We start from the raw sequence: 14,259 nt of genomic DNA, 5'->3' as shown, positions 1-14,259 counted from the left end.
TTGGAAGAAATAAGTGGATAGGACTGGCGAGCTTTGTTGGGCTGAATGGCCTGTTCTCATCTAGATTGTTCAAATGTTCACTTCCGAGTTTGGTGAAAGTGCTGAAGTCCAGGGCTCCGGAACTGTCCAGGCGTCCCCTGGCAGTGACCATGGGCCCCAGCAGGATTGAGCTTCTAAGCTCCCGGTGTAAGCCAAGGGAGCTGCCCTCTTGTGTTCCGGCAAAGGAATTGCTCTGAATATGTCCTCTCTCCTAGTCCTTCCATCACAGGGGCATCCCAGCTGGGCAAGGAACCTGGCCATCCTCCACATCTCATAAAACCAGGTTGAGTTCTTTTGGGAGCGTGTAAAGTGGAAACAGTAAAGGGTCTAGTACTGAGCCTTGCGGTACACCATATTTAACTTCCGAGTATAATGATGGAATATTGAGAGCACGTTTCTGCAGATACCCAGACCTTGTGCCTTGCACGCCATACTAGAAGAGTAGACTCCAGCCAATTCGACAAAAAATCAAATAAAATCAAATCAAATAAAACAAAAAAACTGGAGAAAATTCATTAAGAAAATGTAGAACAAGGACAGTGGCTGGGCCAGAAATTAAACCCACATCTCTGTTAAGCAGCAATCCTAATTACTGTGAATCTTCCATCCATCCATTATCCAACCCACTGTATCCTACAGGGTCACAGGAGCCAATCCCAGCCAACAGAGGGTGCAAGGCAGGAAACACACCCTGGGCAGGGCATCAGCCCACCGCAGGGCACACACACGGGACAATTTAGGATCGCCAATCCACCTAACCTGCATGTCTTTGGACTGTGGGAGGAAACCGGAGCACCCGGAGGAATCCCACACAGACACGGGGAGAACATGCAAACACCACGCAGGGAGGACCCGGGAAGCGAACCCAGGTCTCCGAACTGCGAGGCAGCAGCGCTACCCACTGCGCCACCATGCCACCCTACTGTGAATCGTCCCATTTTTAATTGTTAAACAAATAAAATGAGACACACAGAACACGCTTTAAAGAAATAATAACACAACTTAAAAAGGTCGAAGGCACTTGCAGAAACCAGCGAGAGATTTATTAGCTGAAAAGTTTTGTCATTGTACAGTTGAGGTCTTTCTCCTTTGTGGTTTATGGACGAGGGAGCAGTTAAAGGGAGAGAAGTAATAAAATAGTTATTACCGCTATCTTTAACATGCTGTGAACGGCCGAGGTCTTAAACAAACTAAACACCACGCTGGAAAAATGATTAACTTGTTCTGATTATGTTCGGCCTGTAAAGCTGCCCACTTTTTTTTTCCAAATAAATTACTTTTTATTTATGTAACATAAATTTCCAGGATTCCTGCCAGGAGGCTAACAAAAAACTCTCTGTAAATACATTCTTTGCATGAGTTACGGATATCACATGAAACATGACTTTATAATTTGCGCAAGAAAACTTTTTTTTTATACACTTCTGGGGACGTCCCGGGTTGCATCATTTACAGCCTTCTAATATTTTACCCTTTATTTATTGCAGATACTTTCAGTTCACTTTGATGCTAAGCTGTAATATACACAGGAGCCTACAAATTGACCAAAGTACAAGCGCTAAATCATTGACCACAGGCCTGTGTCCGCAGCCCTGAAGGATTATTGTGGCTGTCTCGGTGATTTAGCCCCTTGTAGAATAACCTTTAAGAACAATTAGCCCTTCATTTGTCTGTTGTAAGTCTCCTTTAATAAAGATCATAATAAAAGTCACTCTTTATTTTGACTGGTTGAAAAAAGTGGTTGGCTATGAAGGCATTTATCTTCGTATCTGTGATCCCATCCAGCTGCGAGCTCAAACAGAAGCAAACTATTGGTAAGAAAGCAAAAAAAAAAAAAACGTCTCTATAAGATCTGATTTATTCGACGCTTCAGTGCTTTGTAATGGTGGAGCAGGTTATTGTGCAAGTTGCTCATTTAATAGTTATTAGCGTTATTAGTGCCATGTGTACAACCGACAAATATTAATCTATCATTGCCAGGCCAGCTAGATCTAATTTATGGCAGATCAGGGCGATCAGAGCCCGTGCCTGTGGTATTGGACACAAGATCGGAACCAATATGGGACTGGGTGCCACTTGGAATGGGCCTATTTAATGTAAGCCATGGTTGCTATGATTTTACTGCACACCTAATGGCAAACAAGGGGGTTCAGGCCTCAAAATGTCCAAAAATCTAATCAATACTCTCATGAAGCATCATGCATAAAATCTTAAATAGATTCCATACTAAAATTTGACTTACCCTCAAAAGGCAAAAATGGCAAATGCACAAAACAAAATTGGTTTGATAAAACTGTACATATGCCACATGCCATACCAGGTTGGTTATAAATCTCACATCAGTTTAAAACTATGCATATGTGCACTTGCTTTCTGCCACTCCCCGTCACCACCTGTCTGTTAACATATATGGCGTAAAAATGCCTCTTTTGAATATGCATGAGCTAATTACCATATCATTGTTCCCATGTGATGTCTTTACAAAAAAAAACAAAAAAGGATATTACTGACTGAGGTGAAGAAACATTCATTTTGATTGTCTCTCTCCGCAGGAGTCACAAAAATAAAAAATAAAATAAAAAAGGTGTGGGTGCAGCTGAGGGGCGAGAGCAATAGCAATGTGCCAGTACAAAGCAAGAATTGAGGCAGACTGTATGCTCAAAACTGTGAGGTACTAAGAACATTCTTACTGAACTAGTAAGAAAAACTATTTTGTCTGGTAAATGTCAGTGTTGCAATACTTACAAGTCTCTTTACATTCAGTATACAACATCCTAGCAATGATGTCATGAGGAACAGGGTCTGGGTCATCTACAGTAAGTATATACTCATCTTAGTCTATCTTAGATGGCAGAAGCAGTCCATGTTTCTGCACTATGTTGTTCAGTGCTGCACAAGTCATCAGAATGTGGCAAACCTTTGTAACAAGTCCAAAACATTGCTACCTTTTAAAGAACCAATAGTCTGTTTAATTATTATTATTACATATTATAATATACATATATAGTCACACATGCACAAATGGAAGACAACTCCAGTGCTCATCAGCTGGCAATATCATCTACAATCAAGAGCTGGCATGGTCACCTACTCCTTCTCCTTTCCCTTTCCCCTCAGATCAGAAGATTGACAGAGTGAGGAACAGTGACATCCCCAAATATATTTTTTAATACGAGTATAGCATCAAGTCAATGAAACTTTTGGGTTATTAATCTGGTCAGTGAAGTAGCAGAGGGGGCTTGTTAATCAGTTTTAGCTCTTTTGGTGCACTAGAGGGGCAACAATGAGATGACCCCCAAAACAGGAATGAATGGTTTAACAGGTGCAGGGAGGTCACTGACATTTTTCCCTCCTCATCTGTTTTGTCACTCGTTTTGCATTTGGCTACGGTTAGTGTCACTACTGGTAGCATGAGGCCGTACCTGGACCCTACAGAGGTGGCACAGGTAGTCCAACTTCTCCAGGATGGCCCATCAATACGTGTCATTACCAGAAGGTTTTCTGTGTCTCCCAGCACAGTCTCAAGGAGATTCCAGGAGACGGGCAGTTACTCTAGGAGAGCTGGACAGGGCCCCTTGTAGATTAGTAGTCATTAACTCATCAGCAGGACCCACTGGTATCTGCTCCTTTGGGCAAGGAGGAACACGATGAGCACTGCCAGAGCCTGCAAAATGAACTCCAGCAGGAAGGCCACTGGTGTGAACGTTTTTGACCAAACAATTAAAAAACAGACTTCATGAGGGTAGCCTGAGGGCCTGACGTCTAATAGTGGGCCCTGTGCTCACTGCCCGTCTGGCACCGTGGAGCTCGATTGGCATTTGCCATAGAATGCCAGAATTGGCAGGTCCACCACTGGCACCCTGTGCTTTTCACAGATGAGAGCAGGTTCACCCTGAGCACATGTGACAGACGTGAAAGGGTCTGGAGGAGCCATGGAGAATGTTATGTTGCCAGTAACTTCGTTCATCATGACCGGTTTGGTGGTGGGTCAGTGATGGTCTGGGAAGGCATATCTATGGAGGGACGCACAGACCTCTACAGGCTACCTTGACTGCCATTAGGTATCAGGATAAAATCTCTGGACCCTATGCTGAGGCAGTGGCTCCTGGGTTCCTGCATGACAATGCCCGGCCGGCCTCATGTGGCTAGAGTATGCAGGCAGTTCCTGGAAGATGAAGGAATTAATACCATTGACAGGCCCCCACGCTCACTTGCCTGACCTCAATCCAATAGAACATCTCTGAGTGGCACAATATGTTTCAGTCCATCTGACACCTCAGACTGTCCAGGAGCTCAGTGATTCCCTGGTCCAGATCTGGGAAGAGATCCCCTAGAACGCCATCCATCATCTCATTAGGACGTTGTTAGGCATGCATACAAGCACGTGGGGGGCCATACAAACTTCTGTATATGATTTGAAGTTGCTGCAATGAAATTTCGGCCAAATGGACTCGACTGCCTGCCTGCCACATCATTTTTTCACTTAGATTTTTGGGGTGTCTTTGAATTCAGCCCTCTGTAGGTTGATCATTTTCATGTCTATCAAACAATGTGGCATCCTCTCGTTCCTAACACATTACCATATCAGTTCATAGCAGTAGGGATAGCCAGCAGGATTTTTTCCCTTTGAGATCTGATGTGTTTTCAAAGTGTTCTTTTAATTTTTTGAACAGTTTATATTGTAAGGAACAGCCAGAATCCTCACCTGGCTGGGATACCCTCAGCCAGGAAGGACCATGGAAGATATATAAACATATGCATAAACAGGACAATATCTCCCCCAGACAGGCAGATCACCTGAGTTGCGCTGGTATTAGGGATTCCCACAGGGCACCATGGGAACTGGAGCTCTTCAGCTCAGCCCTGTTGGGTTCTGTGGGTGCTACCAGAAGGTGCCGCAGGGACTAACAATCCCATTTTTCACGGGGCTCTAACCTTACCCAGAAGTGCTCCTGGGCCAAAATTTTGGGGCACCAGACTATCTTCCGGGAATTATTTTAAAGGATCTGCCTGCCTCATTTCAAAGAGCCAGAGTTGAGAGGAAGGAGGACAAAGCTTGACAGGAAGAAGGAGAAAAAAGCAGAAAAGAAAACAAAGTATTGTGTGCTGCTGCTTTAGTGTTTGTATGTGTGCCTGTGATGGGAAACACTTGCAGAGAAAGTGTTTCCAACAAATAAAAACTCTTTATTCATTTTATACCTTTGTCTGTGTCAGGTTTGTGGAGACAGAACACCTACTACAGTCTACAATATATAAATACTTATTCTATCACCTTATATCATCTCTCTTGTGGTGTATCCACTATCAACTCAAAGAAAGATAATGCAAGTGGTCTGTAATGTACACAACTGAACTGCAAACCTATCAATCAGGTTTCATTACTGTTATGATTTAATTCCATGTTGCTTATTTGCTATATTTTTGTTTGGTTTTGCAACATCTTGAACTCCATTTTGGTTTCTTAAACATAAACGCTTTGTTATCTCTCACCTTTCAAGTTAATTTTGGTTTTGACCCTTATCGCTCCTTTGACTTTGAATCCTGGTTCTTGCTTTGGGTTTTTATTTTGTAATGAACCTTTTATTTGCCTTCTTTTGTTTTCTTATGTGCATCTTCTAGTCGGGCTCTAAAGCCTCTCTGCCAGTTTGCTGACAGACACTTACCAAGAAGCCAACTGTCACACACAGCATGACTTTGAAGTCTGCTTACACACACTAGTATTTGATAAAATAAAGGAATTGTGGCTTGAATTGGCTTGCAACAACATTAATGAGACACATTTGAGCATCACATATTAGTTGTCTATCTATCTATCTATCTATCTATCTATCTATCTATCTATCTATCTATCTATCTATCTATCTATAATGTAACTCCTTTCATATCTACAGTGGTGTGAAATCTATTTCCCCTTCCTGATTTCTTATCTTTTGCATCTATCTCATCAAAATGTTTCTGATCATCAAACACATTTAACTATTAGTCAAATATAACACAAGTAAACACAAAATGCAATTTGTAAATGGTGGTTTTTATCATTTAGGGAGAAAAAAAATCCAAACCTACATGACCCTGTGTGAAAAAGTAATTGCCCCCTGAACCTAATAACTGGTTGGGCCACCCTTAGCAGCAATAACTGCAATCAAGCGTTTGCGATAACTTGCAATGAGTCTTTTACAGCTCTGGAGGAATTTTGGCTCACTCATCTTTGCAGAATTGTTGTAATTCAGCTTTATTTGAGGGTTTTCCAGCACAAACCGCCTTTTTAAGGTCATGCCATAGCATCTCAATTGGATTCACGGTCAGGACTTTGACTAGGCCACTCCAAAGTCTTCATTTTGTTTTTCTTCAGCCATTCAGAGGTGGATTTGCTGGTGTGTTTTGGGTCATTGTCCTGTTGCAGCACCCAAGATCGCTTCAGCTTGAGTTGATGAACAGATGGCCGGACATTCTCCTTCAGAATTTTTTGGTAGACAGTACAATTCATGGTTCCATCTATCACAGCAAGCCTTCCAGGTCCTGAAGCAGCAAAACAACCCCAGACCATCACACTACCACCACCATATTTTACTGTTGGTATGATGTTCTTTTCTGAAATCTGTCTATCTATCTATAATGTAACTCCTTTGCCTTCAAAATCTATCTATCTCATCAGTCTACAAGGTCTTTTCCCAAAATCTATCTATCTATCTATCTATCTATCTAAATTGAGACAAGCCCTAATGTTCTTTTTGCTTAACAGTGGTTTGCGTCTTGGAAATCTGCCATGCAGGCCGTTTTTGCCCAGTCTCTTTCTTATGGTGGAGTCGTGAACACTGACCTTAATTGAGGCAAGTGAGGCCTGCAGTTCTTTAGACGTTGTCCTGGGGTCTTTTGTGACCTCTCAGATGAGTTGTCTCTGCACTCTTGGTGTAATTTTGGTCGGCCGGCCACTCCTGGGAAGGTTCACCACTGTTCCATGTTTTGCCATTTGTGGATAATGGCTCTCACTGTGGTTTCTGGAGTCCCAAAGCTTTAGAAATGGCTTTATAACCTTTACTATCTATAGATCTATTACTTCTGTTCTCATTTGTTCCTATTTCTTTGGATCTTCATGATGTCTAGCTTTTATGTGCTTTTGGTCTACTTCTCTGTGTCAGGCAGCTCCATTTAAGTGATTTCTTGATTGAAACAGGTGTGGCAGTAATCAGGCCTGGGGTGGCTACGAAATTGAACTCAGGTGTGACACACCACAGTCCATGTAGGTTTGGATTTTTCTCCCTAAATAATAAAACCATCATTTAAAAACTGCATTTTGTGTTTACTTGTGTTATATTTGACTAATGGTTAAATGTGTTTGATGATCAGAAACATTTTGTGTGACAAACATGCAAAAGAATAAGAAATCAGGAAGGGGCAAATAGTTTTTCACACCACTGGTAACTCCTTTCCTATCTATCTATCTATCTATCTATCTATCTATCTATCTATAAGGATGTAACTCCTTTCCTATCTATCTATCTATCTATCTATCTATCTATCTATCTATCTATCTATAATGTAACTCCTCTCCTATCTATCTACCTATCTAATGCTGCCGGGAGCCACCATGAGCAGTCCAATACCTCCCCCGGGATGCTTGGTGGCAGCCTCCCTGGCCGACGGTGATTCCCCAACCACCCGCAGGGCTCCATGGGAGATGGAGTCCTCCACAGCCTGGTTGGTGGCTCGGATGGCTGCTAGGGGGAGCTGCATGGACTCCGCAGCCTGGCTGGACGAATCTTCAGCCCCACCCAGAGGTGCAATTAGGACCAGGTGGTCAAGCACCTGGAACACTTCCGGGTGGGTTATAAAAAGGGCCAGCCACCACCACTCAGGGAGCCAGGGTCGGGAGGAGGAGGACTACGCTTGTGGAGGAGTGGTGGTTAAAGCAAAGGTTGTTGCTGTGTGGTGGAATAGTGCTTGGGACCGTGTATTGCCTGAGGGTCACAGGGAAGACGTGTGCCCATGGGTGAAGAAAAATAAAGTCTGGTTGGTTTTATACGTGCCTCTGTGTCGGGTCAGGTGCCTATATAGCGCCTTTTGTTACACTATCTATAATGTAACTCCTTTCCTATCTATCTATCTATCTATCTATTGTAATGAAATAACAAAGCTTCCACAGAGGAAAAGTGTTGGGGACCGTCCCCATATAATGTCCAATGGACAACAGAATGCAAAAAAGGCAAATCATTGGTCAAAATACTTTTATAGCAGTTGACAAATGTGAATTACAAAGATGCCATTTTTATACTGGCGGGAGGAAATGATGTGGCAGGAGATGGCGTCATGACTGACAGACAGATGTGATGTCATCAGAGGGAACCAGAAGTGATGTAATGGTAGAAGTGATGACATCTTCTGGCAACCAGACATGACATCATCACAATGGAGCCGGAAGTGACATCATCAGAGGGAGCCGGATCTGGAAGTGACGTTTGGTGGCCATCTTGGGAATCCAGAAGTATGGAAGGTACATTATTTTTCTTCTTTTAGTCTGACAAAAAAGAGAGAGAGGCGGTAGTATCGCAAATCAACCTCTTGTCTTGCAATATTTCACTCAACTCAGGGCTTGCTGACTGCCGCCTGTGCCAAGAGGACATAAACACGGGAAAGGGTAACCGTGTTGGCCTGCAAGGAAGCCCTACGATAAATGACTGCAAACTGATAAGGTGGAAGGTCTAAAAATCACCTTGTGATATGAGGGTTGGACCCCCGATGGACAGCCATCCACTGAAGGGCAGCATGATCGGTTACCAGGGTGAACTCACGTCCCAACAGGTAGTGCCTCAGCTGGGTTATAGCCCATTTAATCGCCAAGGCTTCATACTCCACCGCAGCATACCTGGCCTCTCAGTCTAAAAGTTTCCGGGTAAGGTACATGATGGGGTGTTCACCACTAATTAATGCTTTGGCTCAGCACAGCTCCAAGTCCTGTGTCCAATGCATCGGTCTGGAGGATGAAAGGAAAAGAAAAGTTAGGAGATTTCAACATAGGTGCTGACGTTAAGGCCATTTTCAAGTTACAAAATGCAGATTCGGTTTTGTTGTCCCAGACCCATTTCTTTGTTAGATCGGTTAAGGGTGAAGCAATCTCTGAGAACCGAGGTACAAAATGGCGCTAGTAGCTCGCCAAACCCAGGAATGCTCGTACCTGCCTCTTAGTCACCGGACGGTGCCACTTAATAATCTTAATTAAATGCAAGTGCTATTATACTAAAACCAGTGATGGCAGACTGCACAATAACGTGCAGTGAATAAACTTGACTTATAGTTTTCATCCTATTCCTCTGTAAGTTTATCATTCATTTTCTCAGAGGCCTGATGCACTTGCTGCTTCCTGAGCAGCACACGTTTTCTCCACCCTGGTGGCATCTTTTCGCGTTAAAACTGATTAAGTTATTTTTTGTGTTGCAATTACTAATTAGTACGTTTTTCTTAATTTTTCACTTAAGTCTTCAATCTGCCTCAAGAATGATTTAAGGTATGAAGATGTAGGGGAAGTGATGGCAAAGGTGGTAGGGATGAGAAGAGTGCCATACAGGCCGCGGCCGAGAGTTGATTCTACAATAAAATAAAAAAAAAAGCAAAACAAAGAGAGCAATAAAAATCATCACGCCAAAAGCGGACAGTAGAGGTCACATGGTATACGTGTACCAAAATTTCAGGTCAATAGTTCAAGCAGTTTGCAAACCACAGGTGATTTAAAATCCCAGGCAGACAAACGGACAGCCACGGTAGTGTATTATATAAGACCAGTAATGGCGGACACTTGACTTGACTTGAGCATTCCTAGTTTTCATCCTCTTTCTTTCTCTGTATGTTTATCATTCATTTCCTCAGAGGTTGATGCGCTTGCTGCTTCCTGAGCAGCTCTTCTTTTCTGCACCCTAGTGACCTGCTTCTCCTCTTCTTTCATCGGTATCTTTTTGCGTTAAAATTGATTAAGTTAGTTTTTGTGTTGCAATTACTTAGCACGTTTTCTTGATTTTTTCACTTAAGCTGGCACTTCAGTCTGCCACAAGAATGATTAGCGAAGGTGGTAGGGAATGGGAACGGCGCCCATACGCATGCGCCCTGCTATGCGTTGCCGAGAGTTGATCCATCCATCCATTTTCCAACCCGCTGAATCTGAATACAGGGTCACGGGGGTCTGCCGGAGCCAATCCCAGCCAACACAGGGCACAAGGCAGGAACCAATCCTGGGCAGGGTGCCAACCCACCGCAGGACACACACAAACACATCCACAGGCCAATTTAGAGTCGCCAATCCACCTAACCTGCAAGTCTTTGGATTGTGGGAGGAAACCGGAGTTCCCGGAGGAAACCCACGCAGACACGGGGAGAACATGCAAACTCCACGCAGGGAGGACCTGGGAAGCGAACCCGGGTCTCCTAACTGCGAGGCAGCAGCGCTACCACTGCGCCACCGTGCCGCCCCGAGAGTTGATTCTACAATAAAATAAAATAAAACTAAAAAGAGGAATAAAAATCATCACCTCGAAAGCGGATAGTAGACGTCACATAGTATATGTGTACCAAATTTCAGGTCAATAGGTGAAACGGTTTGCGAGCTACAGGTGATTTAAAATCCTGGACAGACAGACAAACAGATACGGTAGCGTATTATATAAGAAGATTGGAGTAATTGCAGACACTGACGAGACAGCAAGAATAATTCAGAAAAACTTCATATGTGGGTGAACTCTCACAGTATAATGTCGAAAAGCGATACGCATGGGCTAAAGCAACATTAATTACAAAAACAAGATGAGAGACACTGCGCTCCAGGAAGCGACGTCTGAAAAGGCTGCAGTGGTTTACGTTGACACATTTTCATCATCTAAGCAATGCACAAAAGCTGTTAAAAGGCAAATCAAATGTTACATTTTATCAGAAAAACTGTTCAATATAAATCAAGGACCATTATGCTCAGACTACATACTGCACAAGTGAGACCCCATCTGGAGCATTTTGTGCAGTTTTGGTTGCGACATTACAAAAAAGTCATAGCAGCACTTGAAGCTGTGCAGAGGGAAACGACTAAGAGCATCTCAAGACTTGAGGACATGTTGCACTTGATTAGGCTCAGAGAATTAAACCTGCTTAGTCTCGAGCAGAGGAGACGCACAGAGACCTCATCCAGGTATTTAAAATCCACACAGGCTTTGATAAAGCAGATCCAGCACAATTGTTTCAACATAATGGTGAATTGGGCGACACGGTGGAGCAGTGGGTAGCGTTGCTGCCTTGCAGTTAGGAGACCCAGGTTCGCTTCCCAGGTCCTCCATGTGTGCAGTTTACATGTTCCCCCCATGTCTGCGTGGGTTTCCTCCCACAGTCCAAAGACATGCAGGTTAGGTGCATTGGTGATCCTAAGTTATGCTTGGTGTGTGTGTGTATGTGCACCCTGTGGTGGCATGGCACCCTGCCCAGGGTTTGTTTCCTGCCTTGCGCCCTGTGTTGGCTAGGATTGGCTCCTGTGACCCTGTAGTTAGGTTATAGAGGGTTGGATAATGGATGGATGGATAATGGTGAATCACATACTGAGAACACCAGTGGAAGAGCATTTAAAACTGAAGCTAGGAAGCACTTTTTTGCACAAAGAATTATGGGAAGCTGATACAGATTACCGAGACATGGAGTCGAAGCAGAAGAAGAATCTGGATGAGATATTGGGATAGCTTAGAAAGAGTCTGAGAGTAGCCAAGTTAGGAGGTTAGCACATTGCCGCACCCTCCACATGACAAACCAACTCAGGATCCCAGATTAGGACTCAAGTGCAGCCATGCAACGGGTGACACCTCAGCACCACAGATGGAACGGATGGACGAGATAGCTTAGCCATGAGCTAAACAAATGAGCCAAACAGACTGAATGGTCTCCTCTCGTTTGTCAAATTTCTTACGTTGTTATGCACTGGCACCTCTAGTTGGATAACCTTTGGCTTTTGTGATGATACCAACTCGTCTAATCAGGTTCAGAAAATGGCCTGAAGGATTGGTAATATATTACAGAAACAATGCTCTAAAAAAGTAAACACTGTTTAGTTTATTTATCAAGCAGCTCCATTAATAAGACCCCCGCCCCATTACACAAATGAAATGTTTAGCAGAACCCCCAGCCGAAGTCCACCTCGGAGCCTCGTCACATTTGAAGATCCTAATGCAGTAAAGATCAGAAGCAACCCAGTTACCGACGAGAGCAATGCTACAGTTTTGGAATCCCACCAGTTGGCATCGACTTCTGGCCTTTTAATGTGATAATCATTCAGATTTATAGAACAGACTGTGTTCCTTTTTAAAAAAAGCAAAGGCACTTATTAGAAAAAAATAAAAGTTTAATAAACTACGGCATATGGTCAGCTATAAACTATGTGCACCTAACATTTCATCTAATGAAGAGAATATTCCATTATTGTGAGCAGCTATTGGCAGCTTCCGAAGAAGTGTGAATAATTGTTCTATGTAAATAGCGGTAATGATATTATTAAGTATAAATTTAGAAAGTAAGCTGACAAACCCTCTTTGCTAATATGATTGTGACTTTTTTATGGGTGAATGCTTCTTTTGCAGACATGGTTTGTTTTTAAACTGAAGAATAATAGGCAGCAGGGAGCCACAAATCTGGGTACTGTTCCCAACTTTTTATGCTGAATTGCTTGTTCGTCCTGTGTTTGAAGGTTCTTGGCACTCTAGCCTTCTCCCATATTCCAATGACTTGCAGCGTAGGATCATCTGAAATGGGCCTATATAAGAAACTGGGCATTTTCCCAAGATTCCCTAGTTTTCCTCTTTTTCCCAAGTGGCCTGGTGTGAGAGTAAGGGTTAGTGTGCCATGTGTTAGACTAGTACCTCATCCAGGGTTCTTTCCTGCTTTGCCTGGCATGCTGCTTAGGATCAGCTGTGGCTGCCCTTGTACTTGTATTGGGGCAAAGTGTGTTCATGGAAATTAACTTTTTATAGAGTTGCTTGCAGTCCTGTAAAGCAGGTCCTCCAGCTTACAGGGAAAACTCTAGGCTTGGTTGCAGGATTGGCACTCCGGCCAACATAAAAATAAACTCACACGGTTCCAGTGTGGTGGTGAGGTGTCACCCGCTGCACTCGGGTCCCAACTCCAGGAGGTTTGCTCTATCAGCGTGTGCTCCCAACCTTGGAGTGCTCTTGTCATGAAAGGGATACATCACAAAGGTAAAAAAGGGTGTGAGTCCTTTAAACATAGTCGAAAACAAGCTCACTTAGACACGGGGAAACATGTCACGCAGCGCTGGTTGATCACCACCAACAACAATTTATTTTTCTTGTATAGCTCAAAATCACACAATGAGTGCCCCAATGGGCTTTAACAGGCCTTGTTTATTAAAGACCTCAAGACGTGACTCCATAAGAAGACAAAACTGCTGAGAAAATATGGAAGAAATTTTGGGAAAGGCAATTCAGAGAGAGACCCCCCTGATCACTGAGGTGATCCAAGAAAACCCATTTGTAAACCAACAATAGCAAAGTGCGACCATCTGGGGCAACCTTAGGGCTGTGTGACAATGGTTCACCGCCACCCAGTCTTGAACCAATGAGAACAAACCATGACTCACAGGCGTCGCAACTGGTCGAGAAACACTGCCATACACTGTTGTGGCGTGTAGACTCAGAAACTTGAAGAGCGGTTTGTGCTAAAATAAACCTAGCAGTGACCCACATCACATGCAAAAAGGGCTCAACTGCAATGACCTGTACACATGGAGACCAATGTGCCACCAAATGGCTGGTCCCAAACGGAGCCAGAAGTTAGCACCATGACTGTACAGTAAAATCTACAGCTGGCATTTCATTACATATTTGCATATTTTATAACTACCTTCATTATTTCTGTATACTCTAGTTTAAAATGTGAGCGGCACAGTGGTGCAGTGGGTAGCACTGCTGCCTCGTTGTTAGGAGACCCGGGTCCTCCCTGCGTGGAGTTTGCATGTTCTCCCCGTGTCTGCGTGGGTTTCCTCTGGGCGCTCCGGTTTTCTCCCACAGTCCAAAGACATGCAGGTTAGGTGCATTGGTGATTCTAAATTGTCCCTAGTGTGTGCTTGGGGTGTGTGTGTGTGTGTGCGTGCGTGCCCAGTGGTGGGCAGGTGCCATGCCCGGGGTTTGTTTCCTGCCTTGCGCCCTGTGTTGGCTGGGATTAGCTTCAGCAGACCCCCGTGACCCTGTA

Source organism: Polypterus senegalus, chromosome 15, assembly GCF_016835505.1.
Source record: "Polypterus senegalus isolate Bchr_013 chromosome 15, ASM1683550v1, whole genome shotgun sequence".
Classification (NCBI taxonomy): domain Eukaryota; kingdom Metazoa; phylum Chordata; class Cladistia; order Polypteriformes; family Polypteridae; genus Polypterus; species Polypterus senegalus.
This window is presented reverse-complemented; position numbering follows the sequence as displayed.